General features: G+C 35.4%; 1 long non-coding RNA gene across 1 annotated transcript; it reads left to right on the top strand.

Annotated features, from left to right (window-relative positions):
• The first annotated feature begins 375 nt into the window (after positions 1 to 375).
• LOC127143579 (uncharacterized) lies at positions 376 to 11,432 on the top strand. Its single transcript, XR_007815135.1, has 3 exons — positions 376 to 634; positions 2,198 to 2,666; positions 10,922 to 11,432. It is a non-coding gene; the product is annotated as an uncharacterized LOC127143579 (long non-coding RNA).
• Positions 11,433 to 15,826: the final 4,394 nt, after the last annotated feature.

Raw genomic sequence — 15,826 nt, 5'->3', positions numbered from 1 at the left:
AAGTGTAACACAACCTTATTGATACACGTGTTGCTCTCTTCTAGTGCTTTAAACAATATTGTGTCTGTAGCCTGGCCTTCTACAGTTAACCTCTGTTATCAGAGAGGTAATCCTATGTTGGATGCATCACTTCTACTAGAGGAGTGGATGAAGTCCAGATCATCTCCATCATTGTCCAGAGACAATCAATAAAGACACAGATGGTGCAAAGCCATTGCCAGATGAGTCAGCTGAGAATCCAGAGCCAGAGGACATCACTGAGATGTTACACAATTAACAAGGTAAATGGACTGTATTAATAAGTGTAGCCTCTAGCCAGTATGTGAGCTTATAATTGGATACATTTCTTCTGTGTACTGTTTACAGTTATGGATGTAAATGATGAGGATTCGGGCCGGCGCTACGCGACTTGCGTGTGTTGTCATTGGCCGCGACCTTTGGGGAGGAGCGCAAGGAGGCGGAGAAACGAGATCGGGAGACAGATTAAATCCAGCGTTTGAACAGTTTCTTCGGTTTGTCAGTACTCTGAGAAAACCTAATTATCGAAGAAGCCTGGATGCTAAAACAAGCTATGAAGCCGCCTTTTTGTCGAACAGGACTGAGGCTGGACGCTGAACTCACCTGCGGCGCGAAGGTAAGGTTTAGGAGCGAGCTAGCTAGCGTCTAGCGTTAGCGGCTACCGTTAGCATTTACATTAGCAACTAGCGTTAGCATTTGCGTTAGCTGTGAGCGTTAGCATTAGCCTTCTCTTTTACCGTTTTTATCGCGTGGGTAAGAATGTGTTTGTGTTTCCGTGACTGACGCATCCCTGACATGAATTGTGGACCGCCAACGTGGCTGGGTAAAAACAGAACAAGCTCTTGCTAGTCTGTTTAAATTCCTGTTGTACTTACCTGAAGGCACTTTACCGACATTTTACGTCTCTTTGTGTTCCATCCTGATCATTTTAACTCAGTTTATAGCGGCCTGTCACGTCGTTGTCATCGTTTTGTGTCTATTTGTGGTCATTTTGTATTCTATTGCATCTGTACCTGGCTGCTTTACACCTTGATGTTAGCGTTAGCATCAGCATTTTTGAGGCGAGGCGTCACCCTTCGACTAAAACTTTATATAGCTTTTAATCACTAAGACGTTAACAGTGTAATGACTTTGATGAGTTTTAAGTCAATATGATTAAATCTAGATTCTTTCAAATGCAGTGTCCAAATGACGAAAAATTTGAAAATTGTGTATTAAAGTCAACATGGCTGACCTCCTGTTAGTTTGAGGTCATGACATCAGAAGACGTTTTGTACATCTGGGCATGTGATATATGTGGTCCGAAATATGTCCATCTACGGCAAACGAAGTCCAACGGGGGATCAATTTTGAATGTGTCTAGGGGTCGGCGGACGATAGCGATAATAAGAATCTGTGCCCTAATAATCCGAGAAATTCCAATAGGGCCTTCGCGCTTTCCTGCTCAAGTAAAACAAAAACCAAAAAAAAAACCAAAAAAAAAAAAACAATGTCATAGTATAGGGGTACCGGAGGAGAGGACTAAGGCGTGCCTCCCCTGCCAGCAAAGCTACAGTTGGCAGATAGCACTTGTAATAAAAGGTTGATAATTTCGACTGACTTTCGGACGTTTAGGGTCGGCGTCTGTCCATTTATGATTTACAGATACAACACTTTTTAGAGCTCGTCTCCTCTTCCACTCCTGTGTGCAGTGGCATATGTGGAGTCGCACGTGAAACAGGAAGCAGGGAGAGAAATGCAAACATAAATGATCTTTTAATTAGAAAAAATAATTCTTTGCCGTTCCTGGGAGTCCGGGGGTCGCAGTGGCAGGGCAGCCGGCGGCCTTGCCAGCGTTAGAGGAAACACGTTAAAATCCTGCATTCAGAATTTTTCTTAGGTGATAGTGTTTTGTTGTGCACTTCACAGTAACACACATGATTGTTATCTGTGATTAGTTGTTAGGCATGCAATTAATAATCATTTTACTTTTTCCCAAAAATTTGTTGTTGGTTCTTCAGGAGGTGATGACAGTCAACTGTTCGTTTTCTAAAACAGCCTCTAATGTTTGTTAAATGTTGTGGTTTTAGCTGTATTGTTGAATATTTATCTCTTTTCATGGTTAAACTGTTGATGAGGAATAGGTCATAGTGTATTGATCATTTTCCTTTTTAAGTTTCTCTTCTCTGATCTCCTCCAGGTGTCACCACTTTGTCCACGACATCATCCCCAATCGCTGAGACGTTGTCCACGATTGCAGAGACATGGTCCATGATCGGAGAGACATTGTTGAGGATGAGGGAGACATCGTCCTCGATCAGAGACATTGTCCACGATCGCAGAGACCTTGTCAAAGATGAGAGAGACGCTGTCCATGATCAGAGACATTGTCCCATGCTTCGTAGAGACCTTGCGATAGAATCGGCGGAGACGGGGGTCACCGATTTGACGGCATTGCCCGCGATCATGGAAACATTGTCGATGATCACAGAGACGCCGTCTATGATCTCAGAGACATCGTCCACGATCGCAAAGACATTGGTCATGATCACAGAGACTTTGTCTATAATCTCAGAGACATTGTCCGCGATCACAGAGACGTAGTCCGCAATCACAGAGAGTCTTCGTACAATGAAGAAGTTCTTTGAGACCAGGACAGAATCCTCCAGGTAATTCACAAACACCTTTACATCAACTGTCCAACACTGAGCACTGACATTAAACTGTTTATGTTCAGTATTCAGTGTATCAGAAAAGTGTAATAGAAGTAATCTGTAGTATAAAAATAATGTAGAAATAATCTGTATTAATTGAAGTCATGTAAAAGTAATTAGAAATATCAGAAGTAAGATGTAATAGTTAAAGTAATCTGTTACTGCATGTAACAGTAAAAGTTATCTGTAAATTTAGAAGTAATATGTAATAAGAAATATAATATGTAATGGTAAAAGTAGTCTAATATTAGAGGTAACAGTAAAAGTAATCTGCATGTAAAAATGTCACATTATATTAAGGTTTCAAAAATGTCAACTGTTATTGTTAAGGATCAGTCAAAGTGGGAATGAAAAATATCTTAACTTCAGGTTGATTGTACATGATCAGAAATTCTTAATTATGTGTACGTGATAGGCACACTAGACTACACTGTACAAAACAATATCAAGTCTACAAATAAAATATTGGAGTGAGTTGTTCATTAGTGTGTTCATTTTAATTGCCAGTCAGAGGGTGATTTGATAAAAATATCTTTACAGTTTATAATCACCAGTTCTACACTTAGTTACTTTAACATTTTCACATAAGCTGCTGTTAAGACCTTTGTAAATTTGGTTGTTATTCATTAAACGAAAACAACACAAAACAGGCATTTTAAATATGTGTTCATAAGAAGAAGGTTGACATAATAATTCTGTATGTGACCATCTGTGGTGGAAGAAATACTGACTTTTTACTGAAGTATAAAAAACAACACAAGTTAAAATCCTGCATTCTAAAATTGACTTAAGTGGCAGTGTTTATTATTGTTGTACAGTTCACAGTAACATACATGACTGCTTCAGTGATTAGTTGATGGGCATACAATTAATAATCATTTTACTTTTTCCTAAATATTTGTTGTTGTTGGTTCTTCAGGAGGTGATGACAGTCAACTGTTCATTTTCTGAAACAGCCTCTAATGTTTGTTACATGTTGTGGTTCAGCTGCAATGTTGAATATTTCTCTGTGTTTTCATGGTGAAACTGTTGATGAGGAATAGGTAGTAGTGTATTGATCATTTTCCTTTGTATGTTTTTTTTGTGATTTCCTCCAGGTGTCACCACTTCATCCACCACATCATCCATGATTGCAGAGACATGGTCCATGATCGGAGAGACATTGTTGAGGATGAGGGAGACATCGTCCTCGATCAGAGACATTGTCTACGATCGCAGAGACCTTGTCAAAGATGAGAGAGACGTTGTCCACGATCAGAGACATTGTCCCATGCTTCGTAGAGACCTTGCGATAGAATCGGCGGAGACGGGGGTCACCGATTTGACGGCATTGCCCGCGATCATGGAGACATTGTCGATGATCACAGAGACGCCGTCTATGATCTCAGAGACATCGTCCACAATCGCAAAGACATTGGTCATGATCACAGAGACTTTGTCCATAATCTCAGAGACACTGTCCGCGATCACAGAGACGTAGTCCGCGATCACAGTCTTCGTACAATGAAGAAGTTCTTTGAGACCAGGACAGAATCCTCCAGGTAATTCACAACAGACGTAAAAAATGTCAAAAAATCATGGTTTAGTAAGGTATCAAAAAAAATTGTGTCATAAAATTGTGATTGTCCTGGTAAAACATGAAAATGTCTTAGTATGATAATAGGGGAATAAGGAAGGCATTAAATATTGTATTATAATAATGCATAAAAATGTTGTACTATTGTAAGGTGTCAGAAAGATTCAAAAAAGGTCACAGTAAATTAAGGCATAAACACGTCAAAAAATGTCATCGTATAATAAGGTGTTAAAAACCATCAAAAAATATCATAGTATAGTAAGGTATGAAAAATGGTCAAAAATGTCATAGTATAGTGAGGTGTCAGAAAATATCAAAAAATGGTCAAAGAAAATTCATACTGTAGTAAGGTCTGAGAAATTGTCAAAAAATGTCATAGTATAGTGAGGCGTCAGAAAATATAATAGTATAGGTAGTATAGTGAGGTGTCAGAAAATATCATAGTATAGTATAGTAAGGTGTCAAAAAATGTCATAGTATTGTAAAGTGTCAAAACCCATCAAAAACGTTGTAGTATAGTAAGGCATGATAAATGGTCAAAAAACGTCACAGTATAGTAAGGCATGAGAAATTGTCAAAAACTGTCATAGTATTGTAAAGCGTCAAAAACCATCAAAAAATATCATAGTATAGTGAGGTGTCAGCAAATGTCAAAAAATGTCATAGTATAGTGAGGTGTCAGAAAATATCAAAAAATGGTCAAAGAAAATTCATACTGTAGTAAGGTCTGAGAAATTGTCAAAAAATGTCATAGTATAGTGAGGCGTCAGAAAATATAATAGTATAGGTAGTATAGTGAGGTGTCAGAAAATATCATAGTATAGTATAGTAAGGTGTCAAAAAATGTCATAGTATAGTGAGGCGTCAAAAAACAAAAAATGTCATGGTATAGTGAGGTGCCAAAAAATGTCACAGTATAGTAAGGCATGAGAAATTGTCAAAAATGTCACAGTATAGTGAGGTATGAAAAATGTCATAGTATAGCGGGGTGTCAAAAACGGTCAAAAAATATAATATAGAAAGTGTCAAAAAATGTCATAATATAGTGAGGCATCAAAAAACAAAAAATGTCATGGTATAGTGAGGCGTCAGAAAATGTCATAGTAAAGTGTCAGAAAATATCATAGTATAGTTAGTATAGTGAGGTGTCAAAAAATGTCATAGTATAGTGAAGTGTCAGAAAATGTCATAGTATAGTGAGGTGCCAAAAAATGTCATGATATAGTGAGGTGTCAAAAAATGTCATAGTATAGTAAGGCATGAAAAATGGTCAAAAAATGTTACAATATAGTAAGGCCTGAGAAATTGTCAAAAACCATCAAAAAATATCATAGTATAGTGAGGTGTCAGCAAATGTCAAAAAATGTCATGATATAGTGAGGTGTCAAAAACCATCAAAAAATGTCATAGTATAGTAAGGCATGAGAAATTGTCAAAAAATGTCATAGTATAGAAAGGGGTGGAAAACCATCAAAAAATGCCATAGTATAGTGAGGCGTCAAAAAGTCATAGTATAGTAAGGCATGAAAAATTGTCAAAAAATGTTACAATATAGTAAGGCCTGAGAAATTGTCAAAAACTGTCATAGTATTGTAAAGCGTCAAAAACCATCAAAAAATGTCATAGTATAGTGAGGTGTCAGCAAATGTCATAGTATAGTAAGGCATGAGAAATTGTCAAAAATGTCACAGTATAGTGAGGTATGAAAAATGTCATAGTATAGCGGGGTGTCAAAAACGGTCAAAAAATATAATATAGTAAGGTGTCAAAAAATGTCATGGTATAGTGAGGCGTCAAAAAATGTCATAGTATAGTGAAGTGTCAAAAAATTTCATAGTGTAGTAAGGTCTGAGAAATTGTCAAAAAATGTCATAGTATAGTGAGGTGTCAAAAAATGTCATAGTATTGTTAAGCGTCAAAACCCATCAAAAAATGATGTAGTATAGTAAGGCATGAGAAATTGTCAAAAAATGTCATAGTATAGAAAGGGGTGAAAAACCATCAAAAAATGCCATAGTATAGTGAGGCGTCAAAAAGTCATAGTATAGTAAGGCATGAAAAATTGTCAAAAAATGTCATAGTATAGTAAGGCATGAGAAATTATCAAAAATGTCACAGTATAGTGAGGTATGAAAAATGGTCAAAAAATGTCATAGTATAGTGAGGCGTCAGAAAATGTCATAGTATAGTAAGGCATGAGAAATTGTCAAAAATGTCACAGTATAGTGAGGTATGAAAAATGTCATAGTATAGCGGGGTGTCAAAAACGGTCAAAAAATATCATAATATAGTAAGGTGTCAAAAAATGTCATGGTATAGTGAGGCGTCAGAAAATGTCATAGTATAGTGAAGTGTCAAAAATGGTCAAAAAATGTCATAGTATATTAAGGTACGAAAAATGGTCCAAAAAATTTCATAGTGTAGTAAGGTCTGAGAAATTGTCAAAAAATGTCATAGTATAGTGAGGTGTCAAAAAATGTCATAGTATTGTTAAGCGTCAAAACCCATCAAAAAATGTTGTAGTATAGTAAGGCATGAGAAATTGTCAAAAAATGTCATAGTATAGAAAGGGGTGAAAAACCATCAAAAAATACCATAGTATAGTGAGGCGTCAAAAAGTCATAGTATAGTAAGGCATGAAAAATTGTCAAAAAATGTCACAATATAGTAAGGCCTGAGAAATTGTCAAAAAATGTCATAGTATTGTAAAGCGTCAAAAACCATCAAAAAATATCATAGTATAGTGAGGTGTCAGCAAATGTCTAGTTTGTATATAAAAGTATAGTTAGTATAGTGAGGTGTCAAAAAATGTCATAGTATTGTTAAGCGTCAAAACCCATCAAAAAATGTTGTAGTATAGTAAGGCATGAGAAATTGTCAAAAAATGTCATAGTATAGAAAGGGGTGAAAAACCATCAAAAAATACCATAGTATAGTGAGGCGTCAAAAAGTCATAGTATAGTAAGGCATGAAAAATTGTCAAAAAATGTCACAATATAGTAAGGCCTGAGAAATTGTCAAAAAATGTCATAGTATTGTAAAGCGTCAAAAACCATCAAAAAATATCATAGTATAGTGAGGTGTCAGCAAATGTCTAGTTTGTATATAAAAGTATAGTTAGTATAGTGAGGTGTCAAAAAATGTCATAGTATTGTTAAGCGTCAAAACCCATCAAAAAATGTTGTAGTATAGTAAGGCATGAGAAATTGTCAAAAAATGTCATAGTATAGTGAGGTGTCAAAAAATGTCACAGTATAGTAAGGCATGAAAAATGGTCAAAAAATGTTACAATATAGTAAGGCCTGAGAAATTGTCAAAAAATGTCATAGTATTGTTAAGCGTCAAAACCCATCAAAAAATGATGTAGTATAGTAAGGCATGAGAAATTGTCAAAAAATGTCATAGTATAGAAAGGGGTGAAAAACCATCAAAAAATGCCATAGTATAGTGAGGTGTCAGCAAATGTCTAGTTTGTATATAAAAGTATAGTTAGTATAGTGAGGTGTCAAAAAATGTCATAGTATTGTTAAGCGTCAAAACCCATCAAAAAATGTTGTAGTATAGTAAGGCATGAAAAATTGTCAAAAAATGTCACAGTATAGTAAGGCATGAAAAATTGTCAAAAAATGTTACAATATAGTAAGGCCTGAGAAATTGTCAAAAACTGTCATAGTATTGTAAAGCGTCAAAATCCATCAAAAAATATCATAGTATAGTGAGGTGTCAGCAAATGTCTAGTTTGTATATAAAAGTATAGTTAGTATAGTGAGGTGTCAAAAAATGTCATAGTATTGTTAAGTGTCAAAACCCATCAAAAAATGATGTAGTATAGTAAGGCATGAGAAATTGTCAAAAAATGTCATAGTATAGAAAGGGGTGAAAAACCATCAAAAAATATCATAGTATAGTGAGGTGTCAGCAAATGTCTAGTTTGTATATAAAAGTATAGTTAGTATAGTGAGGTGTCAAAAAATGTCATAGTATTGTTAAGCGTCAAAACCCATCAAAAAATGTTGTAGTATAGTAAGGCATGAGAAATTGTCAAAAAATGTCATAGTATAGAAAGGGGTGAAAAACCATCAAAAAATACCATAGTATAGTGAGGCGTCAAAAAGTCATAGTATAGTAAGGCATGAAAAATTGTCAAAAAATGTCACAATATAGTAAGGCCTGAGAAATTGTCAAAAACTGTCATAGTATTGTAAAGCGTCAAAAACCATCAAAAAATATCATAGTATAGTGAGGTGTCAGCAAATGTCTAGTTTGTATATAAAAGTATAGTTAGTATAGTGAGGTGTCAAAAAATGTCATAGTATTGTTAAGCGTCAAAACCCATCAAAAAATGTTGTAGTATAGTAAGGCATGAGAAATTGTCAAAAAATGTCATAGTATAGAAAGGGGTGAAAAACCATCAAAAAATACCATAGTATAGTGAGGCGTCAAAAAGTCATAGTATAGTAAGGCATGAAAAATTGTCAAAAAATGTCACAATATAGTAAGGCCTGAGAAATTGTCAAAAACTGTCATAGTATTGTAAAGCGTCAAAAACCATCAAAAAATATCATAGTATAGTGAGGTGTCAGCAAATGTCTAGTTTGTATATAAAAGTATAGTTAGTATAGTGAGGTGTCAAAAAATGTCATAGTATTGTTAAGCGTCAAAACCCATCAAAAAATGTTGTAGTATAGTAAGGCATGAGAAATTGTCAAAAAATGTCATAGTATAGTAAGGCATGAAAAATTGTCAAAAAATGTCATAGTATAGTGAGGTGTCAAAAAATGTCACAGTATAGTAAGGCATGAAAAATGGTCAAAAAATGTTACAATATAGTAAGGCCTGAGAAATTGTCAAAAAATGTCATAGTATTGTTAAGCGTCAAAACCCATCAAAAAATGATGTAATATAGTAAGGCATGAGAAATTGTCAAAAAATGTCATAGTATAGAAAGGGGTGAAAAACCATCAAAAAATACCATAGTATAGTGAGGCGTCAAAAAGTCATAGTATAGTAAGGCATGAAAAATTGTCAAAAAATGTCATAGTATAGTGAGGTGTCAAAAAATGTCACAGTATAGTAAGGCCTGAGAAATTGTCAAAAACTGTCATAGTATAGTGAGGCGTCAGAAAATATCATAGTATAGTTAGTATAGTGAGGTGTCAAAAAATGTCATAGTATTGTTAAGCGTCAAAAACAATCAAAAAATATCATAGTATAGTGAGGCGTCAGAAAATGTCATAGTATAGTAAGGCATGAGAAATTGTCAAAAATGTCACAGTATAGTGAGGTATGAAAAATGTCATAGTATAGCGGGGTGTCAGAAACGGTCAAAAAATATAATATAGTAAGGTGTCAAAAAATGTCATGGTATAGTGAGGCGTCAGAAAATGTCATAGAGAAGTGTCAGAAAATATCAAAAAATGTCATAGTATATTAAGGTACGAAAAATGGTCAAAAAAATTTCATAGTGTAGTAAGGTCTGAGAAATTGTCAAAAAATGTCATAATATAGTGAGGCGTCAAAAAATGTCATAATATAGTAAGGTATGAAAAATGTCATAGTATAGCGGGGTGTCAAAAACAGTCAAAAAATATCATAATATAGTGAGGTGTCAGAAAATATCATAGTATAGTTAGTATAGTGAGGTGTCAAAAAATGTCATAGTATTGTTAAGCGTCAAAACCCATCAAAAAATGATGTAGTATAGTAAGGCATGAGAAATTGTCAAAAAATGTCATAGTATAGAAAGGGGTGAAAAACCATCAAAAAATGCCATAGTATAGTGAGGCGTCAAAAAGTCATAGTATAGTAAGGCATGAAAAATTGTCAAAAAATGTCACAGTATAGTGAGGTATGAAAAATGGTCAAAAAATGTCATAGTATAGTGAGGCGTCAGAAAATGTCATAGTATAGTGAAGTGTCAAAAATGGTCAAAAAATATCATAATATAGTAAGGTGTCAAAAAATGTCATGGTATAGTGAGGCGTCAGAAAATGTCATAGTATAGTGAAGTGTCAAAAATGGTCAAAAAATGTCATAGTATATTAAGGTACGAAAAATGGTCAGAAAAATTTCATAGTGTAGTAAGGTCTGAGAAATTGTCAAAAAATGTCATAGTATAGTAAGGCCTGAGAAATTGTCAAAAACTGTCACAAAAGTGATTTTGTAATGCAGAAATGCCAAATATACTCTACTTGCAGCTTGCAATTAAAATGTATAATTGAGGATAAAAACACTAATCTCTGGCTAACAGTAGTAACCCTAACCCTAACCTCTGGCTGCAAGTGGCCTCTGGCTAAAAATATTCACTTTCATACAATATTAAACAGACCAGCAAAATATTCAATGTTGCAACAGAAAAAAAAAAAAAGACCATTATATATACAAGACAAAATATAAAACAAGATAATATATAACAATATCTAATTATAAACAGGACTATGTACACATTAACAGATTGAATTTTAGTACTGATATTGCACTGTTTGAAATAGCAACGTGAAAATATAACCTAACCCACAAACACTGTGTAGAGGTGTCAATGTGTGTGTCTGTGGAAAAGGAGGTAAGATGGCTGCTTTAAGATAGTTCCTTTGTTTTGAGGTGCATGTCATAATACGTTTTCTTGTCTCTGCAGGAGGAGAAGACGACAGCAGCTGAGACCTGAAGCGGATGAAAGAAAAAAGTGTTACGAAGCTATTAGATAAATTAGATAAAAGACCTCCACATTCTACCTGCTGTAAACAGTGCTGGTTTTCTGTTGTTCAAGTGAAAACACTTTGTTTTTCCATCTGTAATGTAGTCAAGGGCACATTTTACTAAGACTAATATGTCTTTATTAAACACCCGTGAGAACATTCAACTGCTTATGATACAGCTATTTAATAACTGTACGACCAAGACATGTTAATCTTTGGAAAATTTGCTCATAACTACATTAACCCCAATCCTAACCAGCTCTAACAAGTGTTTCCTTGTTGGTCATTATCTTTGCTGTGATTTGTTAAATGTAGTCTGGAAATAAAATCAGCAAAAGTTTCTTCCCAAACTTTTGAGTTGTATTGCAAATCATTTTATTGCATTTTATTATAAGAAAATGATGCTCATGTTTACATTTAGACACATTTTGAAAATATTTTTTAGGGTTTTAAAATAATTTCAGAAGGCTTCATACTTTACTTTTAAATATTTTTTAAAAGATTAAAATAATTTAATTTAAAGGCTTTATACTTGTTTTTTAGACTTACTGTTTAAGGTCTTGTACTTTTTATAAATTTGATACTTGTTTAGACATTTTTTAAGATTCTAAATTTAGTTTTTACAAGTTTCTTGCTTAATTCTTAGACCTATTTTTAAAGGTTTTAACCTTATTTATCAAACCTGTTTTTAATGTTTTATCCTTACTTTTTAGACCAATTTATTTAAGGTTTTCAATTTATTGTTTTATACTTATTTTTTTGGACTTATTTTTTAAAATGGTTTTGTTTCTATTCTAAGGTTTTATATTTTTGGTTTTATTTATATGTATTTTGACTTATTTTTTGCAGATATGTTGTTGAAAAATATTAATTAAAACAAATTTAAACTGATAAGTTAAAGCAGCTTTAATTTGTGGCTATTTGTTCCAGACAAGGTTTATCTGAAGTGTCAAACTGCAGCTGAGATAATGACAGAGTCTGACTGAAAAGAATAAACTAACACTGACCTTCTGGAAATGTCTTCACATCTGTCTCTCCTCTCTGTGATTTAATGGCTAAAGTTTGAATCCTGTGGAGAAAAACACAACAAACTTTAATATAAACGTGACTTTTAACACATCAAAATAAAAGCACAGAGGGTTTCTGGGTTTTGAACTTCAAACTGTCAAAAGATACAGAAGTAAAAGACACTAAATCTACAAAGAAACCAGAGTGTGGACTAACTGGTTCTGGACTAATCAGAGCTAGTCCAAGAGTTACATTTGCTTTTTACACAAAGACAGAAGAAGCTGCTCTGACTGGATAACTGACTCCATCAGCTCCAGATATTCACACAACAGCAGTGGATGGAAATGTTTTTTTCTCCAAAGTTAAAGTTTTGAACTAAATTTGGTTGATAGAAGCCAAAATGAAGCAAAATGACAGTTTCTAATGTGACACTGAACTAAATAAGTTCTTCAAATATTTATGATTTACTGTACTAATGAGAGAGAGCGAGAGAGGGAGAGACAGGGAATGAAACAGAGAGAGGGGAAGGGAGAGCAAGAGAGACGGGGAAGGAGACCAACAGAGAGAGTAAAGCGGGGTACACACCAAACGATAATCGAGCCGATTATCACCCTCCCAAATTGTTGGTTGGTTCTAACAATTATCTTGCCAGATTCTCCTGTTGTACCTCACACAACAGGGGCTGATGTTTAAATTCTTCAGTTTCTTTGAACTGTACATTCATGAACTATGCAAATAAACCTATTAATGAGTTATGTATTTTTGTGACAAATCAAACTATTTACTTCGATCAATTACTGAAGACATAATTTAACGTCAGTGCTCTGTGTTGGCCAGTTTATGTAAAGCTGTTTGTGAATTACCTGGAAGCCTCAGTCCTGGTTTCAAAGAACTTCTTCATTGTACAAAGACTCTCTGTGATCATGGACAAAGTGGTGACACCTGGAGGAAATAAAGAGAAACATAGGAAGGAAAATGATCAATACACTATGACCTATTCCTCATCAACAGTTTAACTCCAAAACACAGATAAATATTCAACATTACAGCTGAACCTCAACCATCAACACATTTCTTCAGACTGGGTAAATCTTCAGGACACATACCTGTTTAGCTTGTAAGGTGAGAGCTGGTGTTCCTGTCCAGGCTGCAGCAGCTGAATGAGTAAACCTGGAAATCACATTTGAAAGACAAATCTCATTAATTAAAATCACCTCATTAATAAAGAATAGTTCAATTCAATTTTATTTATATAGCGCAATATCACAACAAAAGTCATCTCAAGGCACTTTTCATATAGAGGTCTAGACCATACTCTTTAAAAAAGGTATTTACAGAGAGAGAGATAAGATGTAAGGTGATGTCAATAGCACAGTAGTAGTAACGATAGTAGTGATAAAGTATTAACTGCTAACATAGCACTAAAACTAATAGCAGTATAAGTAATTTCTAATTATAGCAGCAGGTACTGAGTTGTAGGAGCAGCAGGAGACTTGTCATCACAGATCAGACTTTACAGCTTCAGAGACAGAAATACCTGCAGAAAGAGACAGAAGAGGAGAGAGAGACTGAAGAGCACAATACTATGGGAAAGGGAAAGAATTGAATTAGTAAGATGTATTTATGGGATATGTATCCATAGTGATGGAGAGAGAGAGAGAGAGAGAGAGAGAGAGAGAGAAAGAGAGAGAAGCTCACTGTATCATGGGAGATCTCCCGGCAGTCTAGGCCTATAGCGGCATAACTAAGGGATGGTTCAAGCCTGAGCCAACCCTAACTATAAGAGGAAAGTTTTAAGCTGACTCTTAAAGGTACAGAGGGTGTTTCTGCCTCCCAGACCGAAACTGGGAGAAGGTTCCACAGTAGAGGAGCCTGATAGCTGAAGGCTCTGCCTCCCATTCGACTCATGGAAACTCTGGGAAGCACCAGTAAAGCGGCATTCTGGGAGCACAGTGTCCTGGTGGGATTGTAGGGGACTATGAGATCTTTAAGGTAAGATGGAGCCTGACCATTAAGGGCTTTGTAAGTGAGGAGGAGGACTTTGAATTCTATTCTGGATTTGACTGGGAGCCAATGTAGAGAGGCTAGCACAGGAGAAATATGATCTTGCCTCCAAAAACTTGACAGTGTAGAAGAATACAACACTGAAGACTAAACACTAGAACCTTGACAATCACACTTTCGGTTTTTAATAGTTTTTAATAATAATTTCTAACAGTAATTTCAGCTCATACATTGTGACCTACTATTGAGGCTTGTGGAGCACAGAGTTCTTTTTTTCCCAAGCTTGTATTTAACTCTAAACTGAGCTCAACAAAGTCTTAAATCACCAAAAACAAATGTATAAATCAATAATATACACAACAGGGGATCAATGGATGGCTGTGGACATATTACTACCACAAAGCTACAAAGACACACAAAGGACACAGAAGCAAAAAAAACAAAAACAAAAAACAAGTCGCAAGACGATGACAATGAGATGCTTAACTGCCATGATGAAACACAAAATGGCCACAAAAAAGTTGAATGGCCAGGAAAAGACACAAAACTACAAAGACACAATACGATGTAAAACAACCCCAAATAAGCTGAACGATGGTGTACATGTAAAACAGTCAGCTAGAAGCGCAAAACGATGCAATACCACCACAGATAGACAGAATGATCACATCAACATGATGAAGCTGGAGCACAAAAACACTTTAACCCACACAAATAAAAACACCACCAGTAAGGGGAAAAAACTTATCATTTAAAGATAAGGCTGATGCAAACGTTCGCCCTTAAAGCTAACGCTAATGCTAACACACAGGTGTAAAACAGTCAGGTAAGGGTAAATGACCACAAATGCATTAATGCTAACGCTAGCCGCTAAATGTTTGCCTTACCTTCGCGCCAAAGGTCTGTTCAGCGTCCAGTCTCTCGTGTTCGACAAAAAACTGCTCCAGAGTTTGTTTTAGCATTCAGACCTCTTCAGTAACGACGTTTTCTCACAGAACTAGCAAACAGAAGCAATACTCCAAACATTGGTTTAAATGTGTTTTCCCCGCCTCTCCACGCTCCTCCCAGTACGTCGCGACCAATAACGCCATACGTCAGCGAACGCTGATTGGCCGGCCGAATCTGGTCCGCCTAGCAACTGCCTCTGATTGGTCTTACATCTACTGTAAAGACGGAGAGAAGCCTTAAACGTGTTTTCAAATCTGGTGTACAGCCATACGCTGGAGGCATAATCTTTTTTGCAGTGAGGGCTTAGAGCATCACGGAGACAATCAGATATCTTAAAACTTAAAAAGGAAAAAAATAATAATCCGACATCTGTCAAAGGACTGGCAGGTTCTTCAACTGTCCTGCTAATCAACAGCAGAGCAGTGCAGACAGAAGCTTGTGATCTTTAGTCAGTATCTAGTAGAACAGTGCTTAAAATATACATTGCTGTTTGAGGGAAATTCTAATGGATCAATACTTTTCTCCCCTTTTCCAGCCCCTGCTGTTGTTTATACTGTGGTTAATGATAGTTAAATTGACGTTGTAATTGTCTTAAAGGACCATTAAGCAAATTTTGCACTAGTGAAAATTGCTGCTGTTTGTAGTAGTTGCTATGTTTTTGTGTTGTTTTAGCACGCTATCAAATCAGTAAGAGATCTTTGTTAAGATATCATCAGGAGAGAAGAAAACAAGGCCTTAAAAGCAAGGAAAAGACCAAAGAATAAACTTTGACCTCATCAACGGCAGAAAACAAGGATGAACTCAGGAGGACCCTCTCAGGAATAAAATGGAGGACTTCTTCGACTGAAGTAACCAAATGATCAATTTTTACCTAACCACAGATA

The sequence above is a fragment of the Lates calcarifer genome, linkage group LG19 (genome assembly GCF_001640805.2).
Source record: "Lates calcarifer isolate ASB-BC8 linkage group LG19, TLL_Latcal_v3, whole genome shotgun sequence".
Taxonomy (NCBI): Eukaryota; Metazoa; Chordata; class Actinopteri; family Centropomidae; genus Lates; species Lates calcarifer.
Note: the sequence above shows the minus strand (reverse complement) of the source record. Positions and strands in the feature narration are given on the sequence as shown.